Source organism: Ciconia boyciana, chromosome 5, assembly GCF_034638445.1.
Source record: "Ciconia boyciana chromosome 5, ASM3463844v1, whole genome shotgun sequence".
Lineage (NCBI taxonomy): Eukaryota > Metazoa > Chordata > Aves > Ciconiiformes > Ciconiidae > Ciconia > Ciconia boyciana.
In genome coordinates, this window is record NC_132938.1 from 69,333,483 (window position 1) to 69,354,783 (window position 21,301).

At 42.6% G+C, this 21,301-nt stretch overlaps 1 protein-coding gene across 4 annotated transcripts in view; it reads right to left on the reverse strand.

Annotated features, from left to right (window-relative positions):
* Positions 1-18,078, reverse strand: part of SMAD1 (SMAD family member 1) — a 49,973-nt gene extending 31,895 nt beyond the window's left edge. The window contains exons 1-2 of one of the 4 annotated variants that reach the window (XM_072862510.1): positions 17,734-17,915; positions 11,759-11,875 (exon numbers count right to left, since the gene is read on the reverse strand). The gene's annotated coding sequence lies outside the window, so the exon portion shown is untranslated. The other 3 variants (XM_072862509.1, XM_072862507.1, XM_072862508.1) reach the window with 3 other exon arrangements.
* Positions 18,079-21,301: the final 3,223 nt, after the last annotated feature.

Consider the following 21,301-nt stretch of genomic DNA (forward strand, 5'->3'; position numbering starts at 1 on the left):
GTCTGTGAAACCTCCTCTAGGACCATTGATCAGGCTATTTGGCTGAGGGACTGCCCTTCCAAGAAAACCTCCCACATATCATTGTTCAGCCCACGGAGAAAATCCTTTTAGATACCCACGTGCACCCTTTAGTTCAGCAGATGGTAGGACAGCAAGGGTGTCATGTAAAGAGCAGGTGCTGACTGCACCCCCCTAACTGTAACAGCAGCCCATACGGTCTCTTGTAAGAAATATCTAGCTGTTCTCAACAGGGCAGTAAATTTGCCTTTAGAAGAAGGACTTGCACAATTTCTAACTTATCTGATAAGCCAAATCAAATCCATGAGTTCTGAGTGTGACTCGAACACCAAAGAGCAGATTCACCACTCGCTCAAAATGAGACAGTAGGGCCAATGTATGCTTTACCGATGGAGGGGAGAAGGGCAACAGTGACCCAAACAACAAAACCCCCACTGCTCAGTTACTCCAGAGCATGAAGAAATAGCCTTATACTATCAATATCTGCCAGCTCCTTCCCAATGCTCACCACAGTTCAAACCAAGTACACAGTGTCCGGCCAGTTTCTACAACAAACCACAGCTTTTCCTCCACTCGCCTACCCACTCAGCTTCTGGCAGACAAGGCACTGATCCTTGCCCTTGACGTCTCGACTATCACAATTACAAGAGTAAAACAATAGCAAATTCTTACAGATTTTCTGGATTTGTACTTTGCTTTCTCAAATTGAAGTTACTAGATTTGAAAGACTTAGGGTAACTTCACTGTCGCTTCTCCAGAGAAAAATACCCGGTTTCCACGTACATTAGAAACTGAATCCTGTGTCACAATCCAAGTAAAATGGCATAAAAGTCTTTGTAAGCAAATACATAATTGTGAGGAAAGCTAAAGAACACAGCAAAGGTGCTTTCCCAACTTTAGCAGAGATGCATCAACAATTAGATTTGCCCTTTTTCTGATTAAGAACACTTCCTCCCAATGCCATTGCAACTGTTTTGACATATTAAAAACTGTGCCCCTGAAAACAAATTTGAACACCGTATCTTGCAAGAGGCTTATCTACACCTTCATTAAAGCACAGCTCCCCCCGTTTACAAGAAACACTAGCATATATAGCCTCTTAAATGATCACCAAATCCACAAATTGTGCAGTTTTAACCAGAGTTGAGAAACAATGGTGAATTTCTAGTTTACACTGCTGAATTCTACTCATTCCTGCGTTCAGATGCACGTGAGACTCCATGAAGTCGCAAACTGTCAGCTCTTCCTTTAATGCCAGGTGGTCTCCTCACCACGCTGATTTGACTTGCCGAGACTACAGAAAAAACTAACACTAAGTTTGCCAAGTTACTTGGTCAGGAAACTGGAGAAGCCTGGTGCACACCAGGGCTAGTACAAGCAGGACACATCAAAACGTACACCCAGGTGTGGACAAATCCCTTCTGGTGTCAGCAAGCAGTTGGACTGAATCGGATGCATTATCGAAGATTATCTCTAAAACCGCAACTTAGTATTTTAACTGAAGTCAGGAAGGAACTGTAATTTGATGATTCAGTCAAAACTCTGGCACAGATGGGATTACAAAACTACGAACTTCACTAAAATAACCTATAAGATGAATGTGTGAACCAGTGCTGTGAACCACAAAACTTGCCAGGATGGTGCTCATGAGTTTTTTTTTTTTCCTAAATGCTATGAAGGAGGAGACTTCATTTTTTACACTCTCTCAAAGCTGAAGGCCTCTTAAAGAAATCCTCAAATTAAGACAAAACATTCAAGAGAAAAAGTTATCCAAACAGTCATCAAGAGACAGAATTAATTCCCAGCCATCACAGTGGTTATTTCATTATGGATCTTTGGGGCAGGTTTATCCACTTCACTTGTGCTGTGGGGTATTTAAACTCCACATGTTGTCCCACCAGGCACCAGGAGCGGGCAAGGAGCTCAGTCAGCATCGTTAGATGACACAGGCCAAGTCCTAAAAAATGCAGAACAACCTACAGACCAGTTTGGAGTCCTGGCTATAGCTTTGTGAATATGGGATATCCACAAAGATGCCGTGACTAGTCTAGCTGTTAAAGCAAGTTGGAAGTCCTTTTCTAAAAGGTCAAAAGGCTGGGAAAAACAGGGTTTTTTTCCCTTTCATCATAAAACTCCTGTATAACTCCCTTTTTCCACAAAGACCATTCCCTTTCCTGACTTTTTGAACTGTCTTCAGAAAACAGGTGTTGTTTACAACAATAACAAACACACATCTGTGTGGGTGTGTTAATACACACAAAGGCAGGATAACTGAAACCTCTTCCTATATTTAGATCTGTCTGGTCAGCTCTAATTGCATAATTTAATCAAAACCCTCTCCAACGGAAACACATCCATATTCATCACAGGCATCAAAGGAAACATCTTTACAAACTATATCCTTTTACAAACCAACACATGGTCCCACGCCACTTGTCCAATTGTTGAATTCCTCCTTTGGGAAGGGCACGGAATTTTATTTCTTTTTATCAGTTGAAAAAAGCATTTCCCTCCAATTCATCAGCACAGGGCGGGAGGAACTTCCTTCACAGGTGAGATGGGGAAAATTTACTGACATGTCACTTTCAGGGATTTTTTTTTTTTCTAATAGTAGTTAAAACATACATTTGCAGCATAAAGGGAAACCTTTGAAAACAAAAAGAAAAATGCCCATCACCACTCAGGCATCAAAATTTTTGAGTAAAGCTCATAAAATGCAGGATGTGTTTTGTCTTCGCAGAACGGCACAGCCTAGCACAGACTGCATGGATTTAGAAAGGAGTTTGTCAGCCCCAGCCAGAGTAGTGCCACAACAAGGTATTTTTAAGGAGGGAACCCTACCAAATGCACTCCAGTTATGCTCAGCTTATGGCTTATGCAAGCCACTGCTCATACAAGTGATTCATTTTACCAAGAGCATGCACCAATACAGTTACATCAGCTGCATTAAACCACTTCTAAAGACTGTGACCCAGACCTCATTTATCAGAGATTAAGTAAAGATGTTAAATTATAGCTCAAGATCCCCAGCTTTAAAGCAGAATGTTTCACCAAAGCAAGAGACAACAAAAACTGAGAAGGAAAAATTACTTATTCACCAATAAAAGCATTATTAGGTCAAGCCTCAGCAAAGCAGAATAAACTGATGAAAGTTAAACCAAAAAAGGAATGTTGTTAAAATAAATAATTAAATCTTTTCACAGATTAGTCCCCCACCCACCACTGGTACACCTGAAATAAGAACAGCCTCTTCTGTTTGCCAATACTGAAGACACTTCAATGCATTTCACGAGATACACACTTTACTTTTTTAAAAGGATTCCTCTACCTTTCCTCTTTTTTGTCTTATTTGCAAAAACTAAGGAGGTATTTTTTGCCTTTAAATGACCTTTAATACATTGTCTCTTCATCATGTCTTCAAAATGTCAAAAGGCAGAGCAAAAGATCTACGTTAAATTTCATTAAGTGTCCTGCAATTCGCAACTACCATTCTGGATAGAGAAAGTGTTTAAAGATGATACAGCTTTCCAAGCCAAGTTTATACAACCCAGAAACAAACATTAAGATTTGCCAGATTTCCACTGTCCAATGAAACATTGTTTAATTACGGCATGCCATTGGTGGCCTTCTGAAAACTGGGACTGGACTTCAGATGACATGAAACCCAGACTGCTCCTGGTCCCTGGGACAGCGAGCAGCAGCTGCACTACCACATCACAGCAGATACTCCCTGGCAGTATCTTGGTATTTGTCAAGCCACCTGAACTCACCAGACCCTTCAGAGACGGAAGGAGCCAAGATCACATGTTTAGAGATGCCCCTTCAGCTTACACACAAGAAAATGAGACTCTTTAAAGACTACGATTACAGGCAAATACAAATTTGTAGGGATCCTCCTGAGATCAGGTCAAGGAAACTTTGGGTTTGTGTTTAAAATACACCAGCAAACAAAGATCTAGGTTGATCAAGGCCTTTACTGGCATGTGAGGCACAAGTCTGAGCTTGCCTACACTAAAAAACTTGAACTGCCTTCAACTACACCCCAATGTAATCCTAGAACAGTGTACAATTTCACCAATATTAAAAACTATACCTGTGGAAGAATAAAGCTATTGACACACGACTATGAAGGCATTTACGTGGTCTCTTACTTTTACAAATGTTTTCGTCCAGACAATTACTCTATGGAACCAAAGGAACAATTCTTGGTTCAACTGAAGACCAGGCATTAGGAGCACTAGCTTTCCCCTGAACTGGCAGGCACACTTGGAACAAAACAGATATCGCACATTATAGTGGCTGGAGGCTAACAACCTTCCAGACAACAGTCAGCTCACCAATGTCCTGGTTTCATCTAGGATAGAGTTAATTTTCTTCCTAGTAGCTAGTATAGTGCTGTGTTTTGGATTTAGTATGAGAATAATGCTGGTAACACACTGATGTTGCTAAGCAGTGCTTACACTGGTCAAGGACTGTTCAGCTTCCCATGCTCTGCCAGGTCCACAAGAAGCTGGGAGGGGGCACAGCCAGGACAGCTGACCCAAACTGGCCAAAGGGCTATTCCATACCATATGGCGTCATGCTCAGTATAGAAACTGGGAGGGGTTGGCTGGGGGGCAGCGATCACTGCTCGGGTACAGGCTGGGCATCAGTCAGCAGGTGGTAAGCAATTGCATTGTGCATCACTTGTTTTGTACATTCTTTTATAATTATTATTATTATTGTTATTATTTTCTCTTCCTCTACTGTCCTATTAAACTGTCTTTGTCTCAACCCATGGGTTTTACTCCCCCCCCCCCGCCCCTTCTCTCCCTCATCCCACCAGGGGGGTGGGGAGGGTGAGCGAGCAGCTATGTGGTGCTTAGTTGCTGACTGGGGTTAAACCACGACAACCAATGAAGTGTAAAAGTTCCGTTCTCAGGAGCATTTTAATCCAAAGAAGACTACTGACTGCAGCCGAATTGGCTATCAGTGCAATTTTTTCCTGCCACACCTAAGCCTGTAAAACCTTGCTGGCAGAAGGAGCACTGTCACGGAGAGCGCTGGGCTGCTGCTCAGGAGACACAGCTCCCATTTGCTTTGGGCAGGCCACTTCCTCACATTAAGCCTTAGCTTCTCCTGCTGACAAGTGGAGAACAAAACTCTTGAAGGCTATGGATTGAGAGGCAAGTACTAGACAAAGAAAGATGGAGAGGTGACCACCGCCACAAAACGTTTGCTGGCAGGACAGCACCATGACAGCTCTTGTGAGAGCATGTGCCATTACCCCATGCAACACCTCCACACCATGGAGGAAGAGAGCACTAAGTCACTCGGCCAGAGGCAGCTTTGCCTGAGCAAGAACCGATGACCGCTGCAGTGAGGGGCCGGAGGGCCAAGGCACCAGGGCTGAGACCGGGGCACGTGCCAGCACTACCACACTCATCGCAGCCAACAAAAGTGCCTCCTAACTACTGCTGACAGGGAATGGCCGTGCACAGACCCAGAAGTCGCAGACATACCTTCTGCCTTCTAAAGGCACAAAATGAGGGCGCCCTCGTATGTGAGGATTCAGAGAAATTCAAAAAACTGCAGGATAAGGCAAAACCAGCCATCACAGCCCTGAGCCAGAACATCTGCAGAATCTCATGTCAAACTGTTTTCTCATATTCCTGAGATCAAGGCTTTGGAGGGTTTTATACAAAGGCTTCAACCCACAGATAGGAACTGATAGTTCATACAGCACTTGGCAACCGCATAGCTTGAAAGGAAGTGGGAGATATCCTCCTACATTGCTTACCAGGAATACGGAAGTTTTACAACATGAGAAAATGGCTGTAATCTATCTATCTGATCCCCTGGTTATCTGTAAGCTTTTTATGATTTTGGAAGAGGAATCAAGCCACATAAAGAATTACTCAGTACCCTTTCCTTATCTGCGAGCTTTTTTATTAACAGAGTCTATATGATTCTGCATATGGAATTAAGGCAACTTATTATTCATTCCACCATAATTTTCCAAGACCAGTTTAAAGTTTCAAAATTCAGGTTTTGCAAAGTTGCAGTACTGCAACCTTACAGCTGAGATACTGAAACACAGTATTTCCCGAACACCACATGCTCTGTAGGGTCAGCAGCAGGCTGGCTAAACAGCCATAATGCTTCCCAGATTTTCCACTGCTGCCTGCTACTGAACAAACACTCATAGCTGTCCTAGTACAGAGGACAGAAGGACTCCAAGCCCTGAATATGTCGCAAAGTGAGACTGCAAGGATGAACTTCCAGGACCTGCAGCTTTCCAAGACTACTTACTTCTAGGCTGAAAGCTAGTGCACAAAAAAAGCACACAGAGATTTCAGACTCCTTGTCTTTAAGCTGACAATCTAGATTCTGGGGCTGAAACCAGTAGTCCCCAGTTCCCGACATAACAAGCCTTTAGGCTCAAACAACCCTGACTGCTGGCTGGCCTGTGTTGGGAGGCAAGAAGCTAGGCAAAGGTGTGATGGAAACGTGCCTATATTCAGAAACACGAGACTTCAGCCTATGCAGCCTGCCACCAGCGCTCCCAGTTCTCAACTGCTCCCAGTTCACAAACCACAGGAGATGCATCGGGTCTGACTATGAGCAAGAGTCATAGCTGATAAACTAGTGTGGACAAGGGCAAAGGGAACAGTTACCCAGTAAACAGTAGTAAATAGCCCTGGAGTCTTTATGCCAGCTATGTTAGGTGATGTTTTCTGCTCAGAATAAAATTTCAAAGAAGCCTGTAGCAACACAGAGGGGTGGTGGGGGGGGGAATTGCAGTCGGGTTCCCAAGGGTCTGGATAGTTCCTTTGCATAGCAGAAGGCTACAAGGGAGTTCAGTGAGAACCTTGCTCCAACACTGCCACTAGGGAAAATCTCTAAAGTTTGTATTTTAAATTTGTAGATAGTCTAATTTCTTGAAATTAAGAAATATATTACAAAGATGCCATGTTTGAAGAGGTTAAATAACTAGCAGTAACAAGTAAGGTTTTTTAAACACATTTACCATATACCATTAAAACAAGTGCTTTCTAAATTTCTTTTGAGAAAAGTGGACTGAAAGCCAAAAATTTCAAAGTGACTTATGCAGTGGTGCAGAACCCAGGAAAGCTACAAGCAGTGCATTGGCTTACAGCATGTATCAGCTTCAGGTGCCCTAATTGTCTTCACTGGCAATGATTTCTAGTAACACCAGCCTGCTTTTACAGAAGAGTTTTTAATGGATTTAATATTTAGCTTTTCTCTAATTTCTTGATAATGCTGCTAACAGTATCTGGTCTGCCAGTTGTTTCAAGTTATTTCATCCTCTAAAGAGGAAAAGAAAGTTTCTACTACTAAGAAGTTAAACTCGGAGGACATTCTTTTCCCCATGAGGAAAAACATTTGTCCTATCTCATACAGAATGTGCACTAGATGTGCTCTGCTCATAGGGTTGCATTAAACTAGAAAACCATTTCTAATATAGCTTGCAGTTTATACTAGCAAAACAGCACTTGACCAGAAAAGCTTGTTTAAATGTTCCTCCCCATCCATCCTCCCTCACCCCCCATAAAACACACTGTATCATTAATCATTGTCGTTTTGCTGCCAATATAACTACACTGGGGCTTTGTGACTGACGTAACTGTTGGCAGTCTAACCTCACCATGCTAATCACCAACATAAGTATCTGGGAAAAAACCCTGTAAATTAGACCTTTCCTTGGCAAGCACGTAAAGGAAGTCTTCATCTGGGAGTACTACAGTACTCGTTTATAACTGGCTACCTCCAACAGCTGCCTTGGGCCAGCAAGGTCACAGGTCCACAAGCAGATGAGCAGCTCTAACGGCTTGCTCCCACCCAAAAAGAAAAAGTTTCCCTTTACTCCCTTGTGCCAGCTTTGGTACTCCACCGTATGAGGATTCCCCTCTGCTTACAGTCTGTCAGCCAATTCACCTTCCTAACCTGGCAAAAACAACAACAGAAAAAATGTTCTGCAGAACAGCTGGATCGGCTCAGAGCAGGATGAGCACCAAAGTCACCCAGCCAGCATACGTGAAGAATTCTGTGGCTAGGGTTGAGAGGAGCCAAACTGTTAAGAGTTCTCTCCATCTTGTGGAGTTACCATCCCCCTAATTTTAAATGACATCCAGGGCAAAGATTAGCTCACACTCAGACATGAGTACTTCAGTTGATTTGCAAAACCTCTTCTCATCCCCAGAGCAATGAGCTCTGCCCTAGCAGGTTCTCAATAACCAAATGCTCTAGCAAGCACTTCAACCCCCCTCTGCTACCACTGTCTCCTGCTCTAGGTAACTAGACAGCAAACTTCAGAAAAAAGAAGAGTGATTTTGCTTCCATCTGTCCAAAAATACCACACACCACAGAGTTTTAAGCTGAGAGTATTTATAAAATATTTTCCAGATGAAATCTAATACGACACATTACAGAAACCATAATTACATTATCTTAAGTTTTTAAGTGAATAAAGACAAAGACTTTTCCTTTGGCTACTACATCCAAGTGGAAGCACTTAACACTGACACTAGCTAGCATGGATAATAAAGGGCCTGTTATTAAGTATGCCAGCCTGTAAAGCCAGAAGTGGGCAAAAATGCAAAACAAGAAACTGTAATAGCCGAGATGGCAACCTATATGTAAGCCAGGTTTTCTGAGACATTCAGCAAGGTCAAAACTCACATTTTTCAAATTGGTAGAGTTTGTCACTGCATTCACAGGTAATTAACAGAACAGGGATGAAGACATAACCAATGTCTGTTTTATCTATCTCCTCAGTGATAAAAAGGCACAAGTGTCTGATGACAAGAGGAAAGACCAAGAGACTGTGTGAAGGGAGATGAAACTCTGGTCCTGAATGTTGGAGATTCATGGTGAAGCCTCAGTAAAGCCACATGAGTTGAGTCTCCATCTCTCTCATCTCCCTCTTCCCTCCCTTTGCAGGGAAGCACACACTTCAGATGTGTTTGAAATTCCTGAAAGACTACACATTTGAAATTAAACCAGTGTAATCATATTACGCATTTAACAATCCCTGAAGCCATCACATGCATGTTGTCAGGTCTATGAGAAGGTTTAGGTAAATTGCAAATTTACTTGCATCGCTGTTGTGACAAAACAATAATGCTGTTGTCATACAACTGGAAAAAAGGAGCCATCTGGACATGGTCCTAGGCAACCTAGGTGGCCATGCCTGAGCAGGGGGTTGGATCAGATGACCTCCAGAGGTCCCTTCCAATCTCAACCATCCTGTGATTCTGTGAAGTTCTCAAAACAACCACCTGCTACTCATCTGAAAACAAGAATTGGTTCACATCAGAAAAACAATTGGTTCAGGGAAACTGGATAGAACTCTGCTTGCCTTGGCAGAAATACAAAATCATATCAAGTGCTACTAGATAGATGTAGGGACCAAGCTCTATTTGCCATGCACAGGCAGAGTCATGAGAGAACTGATTTTTAAAGTAATATGGCATTTTCACGAGGAAGTAAAACTCAATGGATTCAGTGCTATTAATCAAAAATCATACATTTCAACAGAGGATAGAAGATTTGTCCAGAATTCTACAAAGAACAGACTCTCGTGAATTATCTGATCTCCATCAGATCATTTTGTTTCCCCGATTTTGACCACTTCACCAAGTCCTATTTAAAATGGCCTGTGACCTTACTGTACTTATTTTAGGAATCTCAAATACAAACCAGGGAGAGCAGAAGGCAAAGCAGAGAAAAATATAATGAGAAATAATCCCTCTCCAAATTTTACATAAAACTTTTATAATGTTTTCAAAGCATCCAGGAGTCTTCTGAGTTGCCTCACTCATCCTTCCTTCACTGCTTGTACCCTTGAAGTTAGGCTTCATGTACCGCTCCATTCCATTAAAATGCAAGTCCTCATCACTGTCACCCTGCTTCACATACAGCCCTGGTAAGAAGCCACTTTTCCACCCCTTTTTTCACTGCTTGTGAGCTACTAAAAGATTCTGATCTACAGAGGTTCCCATACCATGCTCATCACTACAGCACCAGATACCTTAAGCAACCATGACTAACCCTTGTCAGGTTCATGTACTGGTTATCTCCCAGCCTATCTGCAAAGGCAAGATGGATTATTTTAATATATGACTAACCTGAAGAAAGTCCTCCCTAAAGTCCTCCCTAGGTTAAAATAAAACCAAAACTGCCTTCCCCAAAGTAGATTTCAGTCAGGAAACCACAACAGTGGTAAAAATATGCATTTAGATATCAACAGAAAGACCCTTCATCAAATAGAACTGTATTTTATTGATGAGTTTTAGTAACTTTTCAGGACCTGTGAGCAGAATCTACACTCCTAAGTAGGTGCTTGTGGCCTAACGTGAAAGCAACCGTCTTGTTTCATACAACACAGCTCAGAAACCCTTGAAAAAAAGACAACTGGCCAACAGTGAGCAAAGGTGTTCTGCCAACTTTTTTGTCCTACCAAAACACTAGCAGAGTTTGTTTTGCAATACCTTGGGAGGGCTAGAAAGAAAAGAAGGACAAAGAGTTAAAAACCAACAAACAACAACAAAAAAACCCCAACCCATACGCTTTTGCTATTCTTCAGCTTTATAATTTACAGGACACCACAAAGAATTAAATCATCAAGTGAAACAGCAGGAGATGTCAGTTCCACACTAGCTTCCACGCTCTCTCTCTCTCTCACACACACTTCCAAATTTGTCTTGGAGAAAATTTTTGAAAGCCCTCTCTCCACTGCCTCAGGAAATACAGCTAGTTACAAGCCACATATTTTGTCCCTCAACATGTCAGCTGAATGAAAGTGCTTACTAGTAAGATACATGTAAGACAGCAAGGACATTTGATTAATTCCTCACACGTCAATATTCAAATAAAACCTAACAGATACAAAGGTGAAATATATTGGTAGTATAAAGTCAAATATGCAACTCATTAACAGCATCTGACCAAACAGCAGATGTTTCCTCCTCCTATCATCCGTAGAAACACATTTAAGTGGAAGCCATAATTTGTTGCAACATGATTCTCCAGTTATTTACTTCATCTTCAACCAAAACTGATTTTGTGCTTTTAAACATTTAAGCAGCATTTAAGTATTTATATATAAATAGTTATTATATACACACACCTTGATAAATTTACAGGCTCTTCTCAACTATATATAGGTTTAATCTACCTTTATCTGATCCAAATAATTTAACTTTCAACAGCAGTGAATGTTATTTTAGGCATCCATATGTGCACATGCACATACAGCATACCTATCAAGTGTGAATAACCCTACACACATAACCAGCATAAGAATAAGGTATCTTTAAGTCTCATGCCCTGGTTTCATCACAGTACACCAGACAGAATGGTCCTATTATTGTCAATGCCTTAAAATGCTTGAAATCAGAAGTCTGAAATGATTTATATGAAAAATATCCTCAGTAAATCAGTCTTCCATGTAAACACAGAAGAATGAAATACTAATTCCCAATATTGAACAAAGTGAGGAAGAAAAGCAAGCAAAAGTATGATCAACTACAGTCCCTGCATGCCCCAAGCAATCTGAACATAAAGAATTCTCTGAATTAATAGAAAACTTTTTGACTTGCTACATGTTAGCTCTGTGTGCACACATGCTTTTTTGCTTTCATCTACCTAGACAAGTTTTTAAACATGTACCTCAGTCTTGCAACCTCTGTAGAAGAAACTGTAACGCTGTAAATCCTGAGATCCAACTTCTACTCACCCACAAAATTGGTATTAAGAGGATACATTTTCAGCTTCCCCTCGAACTATAGTTCCAAGTACCGAAAGAAGGTCCACCAGTCAAAGCTGGAGGGCAGACGTGATTCTTTCACCCATGCTGAGGACAGAAGCAAGGAGACAGTGAAAACTCTTGCGATTCTGTGTATAATCACTTTACCATTGTAAAGATTTTTTAACAGGTATCTTATTTCCAAGTTACCCAATATTGGATTGATAGTCCATAGATGACTTTGATGTCGATTGGCATTTTAATGATTTTAATGACAAAAACTTGCAAGTTAAATACTTCTGAATACCACTAAGTGCTATAATTCAGACTGTCTATACTGACTTATTCAGACAGTCTCATCTGCTGCCATGTTGGGAAGAGTATTCCCTTTATAAGCATGGAAATATGAAATAATGCTTCAGAAATCACTGGTGAACCACATTAATGATTTGCTTACATGCCAAGTCAACATAATAGTTGCCTTTGGATGATACTGCTTTGAACAGTGCCTAAATATAATGACTTACATAAAGGCATGTTTAAAAATAATTTGTTTTCCTCCTTGTACTCTAGACTTCGCTTGCGCATGCTAGGGAAAGGGTGGGGGAAGAACAAAACGAGAAAGACTGGTGACATCTATTCTAACATCACTCTCCCAAGTGGATATCCCATATTGAAATAAAAGTGACATATAGTCCAGAACAATTACAGAGCTACGTTAGAACGACTGAATTGTGCAAGTGTTCAGAATAGCTGCACTGGTCAGGCTCCCTGCATTGGCAAGTCTAGAGGGAAAAAAAGCTTCAACTCTTGATTTAAACTCAGCTTTTACACAGTCTCCCAAGACGCAGCACTCGCAAGAAGAGTACAACTGAGTAAAGGAATCCGTACTTGCAGAAAACCCTTCGTAATTTAATGACAGCTCACCCCAGCAGCTGGATCACACAGAGCAGAGCTATCAGGAGGCAGCACTGTGGTCACACAGCTGCGCAACACTTCCACCATAGCAATCCCAGTGCCACAGAGCCTGATACACATCCTCCCTCCTTCCCCAAAATAAAGAAAAATATAAATGGACCCATCTACACAACTCAGCAGAGTTCAGCCTTACACCTACTGAATACTTGACCTCACACAGTCTAATTAGAAGTAGTGTGCTCCATCTTTGTTCCTATTCAACTATGAGGCACTTCCAAAGCCAACGCATGCATAAAACTGAAGCAGGGAGAGATCCTGTACGATCCGGGTTCATTCTGGAAAATGCTTTACATTCCTTGAAATCAGCCTGTTTATTTTATGAAATGTTTGGCTTCTCTATCCTGTTAAAAAACAAAGACCCCCCCCACTCAAATACACACAAAACCAAAAAGCTTCTGTAATGCAAATTAACATTTGTCCTCAGAGGAGGATAGGGATCTTTGTGGCAGCCATTAGCAGCCAAGAGCATCCTTCTCCTCACCCCTGAATCCACCCTCTGCAGAGCCCTTCACAAAAGGCCCAGTCTAACATTTTCTCTGGTTATTTTGAATCTTGAAGAATAGCAACATTCTAATGGAAATTACATAACAGCCTGCAGGGATACAACTCTATCAATTAAAAAGTATCAATTTAAAATAACTTCTTTCCCATCCCAAGCAAATATCGCTGTTTGAACATAAAAATCCTCTATGTCGTTCTAAAGTTATGCCATCGTAGCTTCGGCAAAATAGCTAGAGAAGTGCAAGATGCCTGCATAGATGAGCCTTTAAGTCACCAGCACTTCAAGCCACGCTTGCCAATTTGGTGTTTAAGTTTTGAACTCAAATTTTCTGTTCAGTAAACTTCAAAGGTAAACTTCTAGGAACTGCATATCATCTTTATTAAGACTTGTATGCATTCAATTTTTTGAGACACTGCTATACACAAAAGACAGGCCAGTGGAAGAATACCATTCTGCAGCTACTAGAGGGAAACAAGTGAAGTTTTTATGGGCAGAACAGACCTTTCCCCACTCTGAAAGCACAACTGGGTGAGTTTGCCATCAAAACCTAAAGCAGAAATTAAAAAAAAAGCCAAACCAAACCAAACCCCAAAAAACATTAGTAGAATCACTTCATTACCCATAAAGCAATTTGTGGAATCTGATTTTCATTTTCACAGATTTTATGGCTCTCTCTTCAATAAGGTAGTTTCATTTATTCATCTGCATTGACACAGCAGAAGAGCGCTCCATATCCACATTTTATAAGACACTGCACCCAAAAGCGAGCTTTAATTCTTTTATGTGCCACTCAGCACCTTAGCTAAAGCACATGCTGTTGAGATGCAACTGAACCTGGAGACTAATGGATCTCTCACCACGAGCGACCATTTATTTTCTCTGCTTCTCTTGTATCCCTCAAAATTATTTCTTTTGTTACAATTGTGACTAAAAATAAGAGATGCTTCTCTCTTGGCTGGGAGAAGCTCAGGAGATGCAGTGCAGAATTCACACCAATTCAGGTATGAAGAGTTGGTTTAACCACTAATACATGCAAAACCCTCAAATCACCAAGCAGCACACTGACTAGTAGAAAGAAGAAAAAGGCGTTTTAGCAGGATTTTCCCAAAACACTTCATAGTGATTTTATCGGCAGAAACAGCAAGACCTAAGATGTTTAGTATGTAATGTTTTACTACCTGTGGCATGCTAGTTTCTAAGCTACTTAGAGCAGAAACATGAATCTGAAGCCACAGTTGCCTTCACTAAGAGAAGTAGAGTGACCTAAGCCAACCCATATTCAAAATTACAGTCTCTGTTCTAAAATAAGTTTGGTCATATAGTTCAAGATATGATTAAGATGCTCGGTCTTATACAAGAACTTGGATCTGCAGGAACATTTCAACAGGCAGTTAAAAACTTTAGTAGGATAAAAATACTAGGAAAAAAAAAACCCAAACAATTTGTTTGTTTGCCTGTTTGTCCCTTTGATATCTGATAGCACAGTCTGCAGGTAAAGTCTAGCTGATTTTGAGGCCTGAGAAGGGATATATAAAATTCAGAGATATTCACTCACAACCACTTCCCCCCCCACACACCTCCAAGCTGCACATGCCTTCATCTATTTCCATTGCTAATGACTGCAAGAAAGAGGTTAAGAGTCAACCTAAATTGGTTCAGCATTTATTCTTCACAGGGCCAAAAGCTTTAATTTCAACTACTCTTTGCATAACTTAAATAATAAACATGGTGCTCTCTTTATTTGATTCTTAAACCACCCATATCTGAAGCACAATGGGACATGTCACAGACACTTGCTTTGCTGCCCTCATAATATGGTTTAATTATGATGACTGAACTAACGGGCTCACATCATAGACTTTTACAGGTTGACCCCGTGTCATCCTGATGTATCATTTTGCACCAGTTCAGTGCTGTAAATCAATTTAAGATCTCCAGCAGGTTGAAAAGGCTGGTAATGATGCTTTCTCTGCAGTCTCTGGGGACTCCACATTATACACAACTTACATTATTTATAAAGCTGAGATGATGCCTCCATTAGGCTTGTAAGACTACTCAAATGAGCTTTTATTTTACACACACAACTTGGGCTTCACAGAGCAGAACACTGGCTATATGTAATATGCAGTGCATTCATGCTTCAATTTAAAAAAAAAAAGTCACAACCCCTTCATTTTTTTAAATTAAATCTTTATACCAAGGAACAAAACTCATCATTTAATCTGGATAATTTCCCAGTAATCAGAAACTCAAGTAGCACTTTTATTAACCTTCATATTGCTTTTCTTTATGTTCAACTCTTTATTCTGTGTTCAAACTACAGAGGAAAAGCAAACACTAAACTCATCAGCTTTCAAACATTTGATTTGATAGTTAACATTTATACAGAAACAGAAAGATCTCCATCTGTTTATTCAGTCACTTTTCTCAAATGTATTGGATCATCACATCTTCAAGGGTACAGAAAAGGCAAGTTGAACAGGACAGAGTAGGAAAAAATGTATTTGATTACATACCCAATGGTTGATAGGGTCAAAACCAAAGCAAGGACAAATCCCTACCCTTAGGGTAACCTGATCATGCCTTGAAGTGATCCTCTCTGGTAGCTGTGGAAGGCTTCTGGATCACCCAAATCAAGGGAAATTTCTCTCAAGCACCTACTTACAGCCTGAAGTAAATTGCAAGATTTCCTCCCTAAGACCAGAGCAAGAACTTCAAAAAGGGCTAGATATCTTTCATTTTCATACCAGTCTGCTCTTCCAGTCACAGTAAAGAAGCGAGCACTCAAAACTTGCACTAAAATCCAATGAGACCCTCTAAAAAGCTTCACAGCACTGCTCTCCGGTTCAATGGGAAAATAAAATGAGTATTAATCAGTTGCAACTAACAAACTCATCCCCCATAATTCAGCAGAGTAATTACTGGCAAGTAAAAGAAAAAAATAAGTCAACGTTAACACCTCAGGTTCCCTCACATGATTTGCTCCTATTGTTTGACAGGACAAGGTGCAGACAGTTAGCCACCCGAAGACTAGCAGAATTGCAGACACAAGCCCGCAATGAAAACTGGTCTCTGTGGGCTGGGTTAGCTTCAGTTTTTAGTCTTATTCTTGAGTGCTGCTTAAAAACACGTATAACTATTGGGGGAAAAAAAATTAAAGTTTTCTCTTTTTGACTTCTCTGTGTGCAAAAGAGATGTGAACTATCAGCTATGACATGTTTGAAATACAGCTTTTTCCTAAGCATGTTAGTTTCAAGATGCCGTATCTTTAAACACTGACATCCATTAAACACTGACATGTTTCAGGCAGTGATCTTTTCCATTTGCTTGTATCTGAAATACACATCTACTTTTACTCCTCCCCACCTGGATCCAACAATACTTCTCCTTCCCCAAATAAAACGGTTACCTTTTTTACATGCAGCGAGCATAATTTTTTCTTAAAATACACCAAAATAATGATTATTTTTCAGAATAAGCTCTAATTATTCAGATACTGTAAAAGCAAACTGTAAGGTCAGACCACATATCTTCTTCAGATTCATCTACTAACAAAAGAGCAAGCACAGCAACCCTTCCTCAGTCAGAACTCCCACTGACTTCAATTTATAAAAAAAAAAAGTCAGGATTTGGCCCAGATCCTTTCGAATGCATGACTGAATATTTCCACACCAGTAAATTTTCATAAGCTTTAAAGATCTATATTCAGGACAAGATTATTTGGCTGTAGAGCCCGAGTATATGAAGAAACTGCATTGAGGAGGGGAAAATCTCATGCATCCAAACCTTCTAACAGGGAGGAGAAAAAAAAATTAAGTGAACTTTCCTTGACCTCTAAGCACAGATTTGTCATTAAAGTAAAAAAAAAAAGGGGGGAGAGAGGAAGGGGGCTGCGGAAAGAAAGAAAGGAAGGCGGGGGGGAAAGCCTTAAACGGACAGGGATACGGATCGGCCGAGGTGGGAGGCGAGAGGCTTTTCCCCCGCAAAAACAAAGGAGGGCACTTGCCCCGTCTGGCCGGGGCTCCGCCGCGTCCCCCCGCGGGGCGCACAATGGGGACGGGGCCGCGGCCGGGCGGCGGCTGCGGCGCGGCCCCGGCACTGGGTTCGCCGAGGAGGAGGGCGGCTTCCCGGCGGGGAAGGGCTCTCCCTCCCGCCGGGCCCGACGCGGCACCTACCCACAAACTTCGAGCCGGGAGCGGCCGGCGGGGAACCGGCAGCCCGGGTCTCCTGCGGGCTGCCGGAGGGACGCCATCATGCCGGGGAGGAGAGGAGGAGAGCAGAGCTGCGCTCCCTTCGCGGCACGGAGGAGCCGCTCCCCGCGGCCCGGTCCCGCGCGGGGCCCCCGCACCCTGCCCCGGAGCCGGGGACCACCCGGGGGAGCTGGGGAGGGGAGGGGGGGAAGGAGGGAGGAGGAGAAGGGGGGCGGCGCAGGCACGGCCGCCCGGCGGGGGCAGCGGGGAGAGGCGAGGGGACGCGAAGTTGTTACCGGCTGCCGGGCGGTGAGGGGGGCCGGGACGGGCGGGTCTCCGCGCCGCCGGCGGGCAGCCCCGCGCTCCCGCTGCCTCCGCGCCTGGATTGATCTGGTCTCGCTGGCGTCAGGCAGTCGGAGCCGCCCAGCCGCCGCTCGCCCCGCTGCCAGCGCGCTGCTCACCGGCACACGCGCGCACACACACACACACGCACACGCACTCACGCACCGGCCCGGCAAGGGATCCTCTCCAAATTACCGCCCCCGCCGCGCGCGGCTGGGGCCGCCGGGCCCCGCTAGGAGCGCTGCGCCCGCCGCCGGCAAGCGGCCGCCCCGCGGGCGCGGCCCCGGGAGCGCGGCGAGGCGCGGGGGTGGCTTTACTCCCCCCCCCGCGGTGTCCGAGCCCCAAGGGCCCGGCCTCGGCCACGTTTGCTCGGCCGCCCTCGGGGCTGGCGGAGGTTTAAAAGGCGCTTATGTAGCCGCTGGAGCGCGGCTGAGATGGTCCGGCAGCTGGGGCTTTGGGGAAAGCTCCAAATGCTGGGAGACCTGCGATAAAGTTAATTCCTGTAACGCTCCGAGCTGGATTTCATCCTGCCTCTTGTGTACAGGCGATTCACTCCCTGACTTAGTCTATTCTTAATATTGAAGTAATTGCTGTAATACCTTCCAATAACAGCCCGCTCTCTATCCCCAGGTACTTTACATGTGGGCCTCATCCTGGCCGTAGGTACTGTTGCAGTTACTTCTAATTTACGCAAGTAAACCTCTTCAAGTGCATGAGGCTTCTTGTGCAATCAGATATATAGTAATGAAGTCTCGCCCCTACGGCCCTCTGAAATGAACTTGAACTCTATTTGAATCTGCAAGCGTCTGCTCGAACATGGATCTAACTGAAAGTTTGCAGCCCACTTGAAGAACGATAAGTCTCTCTCGCCTACTGTGTTTACAGGAATCTTTACAGCACTCAGATGAGCATAGCGCAAGTAGGATTGAACTGAAACTGATTGTTTAACAAATACTTTGGCTTTTACCCAGTCATCATTCCTGGAAGGAGATATGAAGTAACAAGTGCAAGATGTTTCTACATGGCAAAATATTACGATACACCTATACTGGCATAATTACATCTCTATACTTATGCCAGTAAATTTTCACGTGTTTATGAAGTTCTAGGTATGGTATTAACCTCATTTTAGAACCCAGCAAAACTGAGGCCCAGAGAAGTTAAAGCCCCAAGACTTTTACCAAATGAACAGTAGTCCTGGACTTACCCACTTGCCCACCCAGGGTCTGAAGACACAGAACTGGAATGGCTTGCCCCAGGTCACAGAAGGAGCATAACAGCAGCAGTTAAAAATACCCAGTTTTATGGCTGTGAGGTTATCGGCACTTCTTTCTAACTTCATAATCTAAAATTCTTCCATTTCTTTGTCATATAAATACTACATAAATTGCAAACAGGTAAATTGTACTACGTTGTTAGGTAGCACGCTACAACAGAAGTGTAGTGAGGAACTCCTACCCAGAATGATGCCGTAATATTGATGGGGGAAGCCTGGAATAAACTTAGTATTTTACTACTTAAGTTTTGAACCTTGAATGATTCAAGATGAATGAACTTTGGTAATCAGCTTTAATTTGTATTTTGTGGTGGTACTGTACACAATTACAGTTAGCAAGTAAACTTCTTTTTACGTGCAATCACGCACAGATACAGTGCAGCACTGGGCTGCAGATGTAACTGGTAAAGGTTTATCTCAAGACAAACTAAAATGTCTTTAAATTGTGTCAATGTCAATACTTGCAAGCAAGGTACAGAAGAAAGATGAGACTGCTACTGGTTTTTGTACTGCTTAAATCAGTGCTTAAATCAGGGCCAAGTGTCCTGAGTCAAGAGTGGTGGATGCAGCAGTATTATCTGCTCCAAGAGCTTGGCAGTCTCGGTGATCCAGTCTCACACAGAGAAATACATGGAAAAGGCCTTACATGTGCCCGAGGTCTGCTCTGCTCTGCTCTGCTCTGCAGGCTGACTTGGCAGGACTGGGGTTGGTGGCAAGCTCCATTCGCTGGATCCTTGTTGCTCGAGTATCTATTCAGTGCATGATTCACACTAAACAGATACAACAAGAAGATAGTTAGGGAAGCACTGCAGTTTGTCAGGTGTCTTGTTAGAACCATGTTTTTACTGCTTTTGTTGTTGTTAGGGTTGACTGGTTGGTTCGCTTTGGCATGAAAGAATTAAATTATTTTCTACTTACACTGAGGCTTGGGGAGGATCACATTACTATGCTCCTTTACCTAAAAAGGGCTATAAAACAGCCTAGTATGGCCTTTTGCTGATGTTTAATAACCAGAACGGTTGTTCCAGAGAGAGCTGGTTAGAACTGGCTTCAGACAGATCAGTTGTGTGAGAAGACCTGAGGGCAAGCAGAAACAGTGTGCCATGGTCAAATCTGCCACAAGACTTCGCTGGCCGGGCTGTTTTGGTACACACTTGGTCAAAACTTCAAGTCTGCCACCTGCTTTAGGATGTTCAACTCATAGCTAACTGTCCAAACCCTGTGTGTGACTCATTATTCTGTGTGTGAGTAGTATCAGCAGTGTCTTTCTTGTACATTCACCACTTCTAACTCCATCAGCTACTTTTAATATACCCTAATTAAACATCATTAGCATCTGCCTAGCTTTTCTGAATAACATGAGGAAACTGAAAAAAGGAGAGCAAAGGGGCACATACACCTGGGTATCTGGCTTGATGCCATTCCTACAACAGTCTTCCTCCTCTGCATTGGACTGAATAACTGTGCCATCTCAAGAGGCGACAGAGAACTTTTTTTTTTTCTCTTTTTACTCTGCAACTACATGATCATTCAGACTGGTGCAAGGAAAACAGGCCGTGAGGCTGGGGCAGTGAAGAAAGAGAAGAACCATCCCTTCTGTAAATAGCCTGACTTTTCATCAGATTAGGTGTACGATCCAATGACACCATCAGTCATAAGGCCTGTGAACCTGAATTTTAACGGAGTTGGGGCACTTACGCAGATAAACTTCCAGTAAGATTCTCAAAGGAAACTTTAATCTCATAGACACTTTTTAACATCTCACCAAGCACCTGCCTAATCACCTTGAAAATCTGTCTCAGAAACAGCTTATCAGAAGGCAGAGTGCTAAAAGAGATTCATTACGCTGCATATTTTATAGTATTATGTTATGTAACAAATATTTAAGAAATACTACTACTAATACTGCTACTACTACTATTAGCTTTCAATCTTCCTCTAAAATCAGAGTTTATATGCAGATTATGATTTAGTATTTCTTGTTGACCTCAGCCAGGCTTCATTAGGCTTGAATAAGAGGTTCCAGGGATAGAAAGTGCCTTCTGGAGAGAGTTTAGCTCCAAACTGAGTAACTTTGCTTCATCTTTATGTACACCAGGTTTCTGCCAGAAAGTAGAGTTTCACAGATAATTAAATTGTATCAAACACAAAACTTATTATTTACATTAAAATCACTGGAGTAATTTTCTTTTTAGCCATTACAGTATTGCCCTAATGTGGGAAAATACCAACAGTATTTTCAGAGA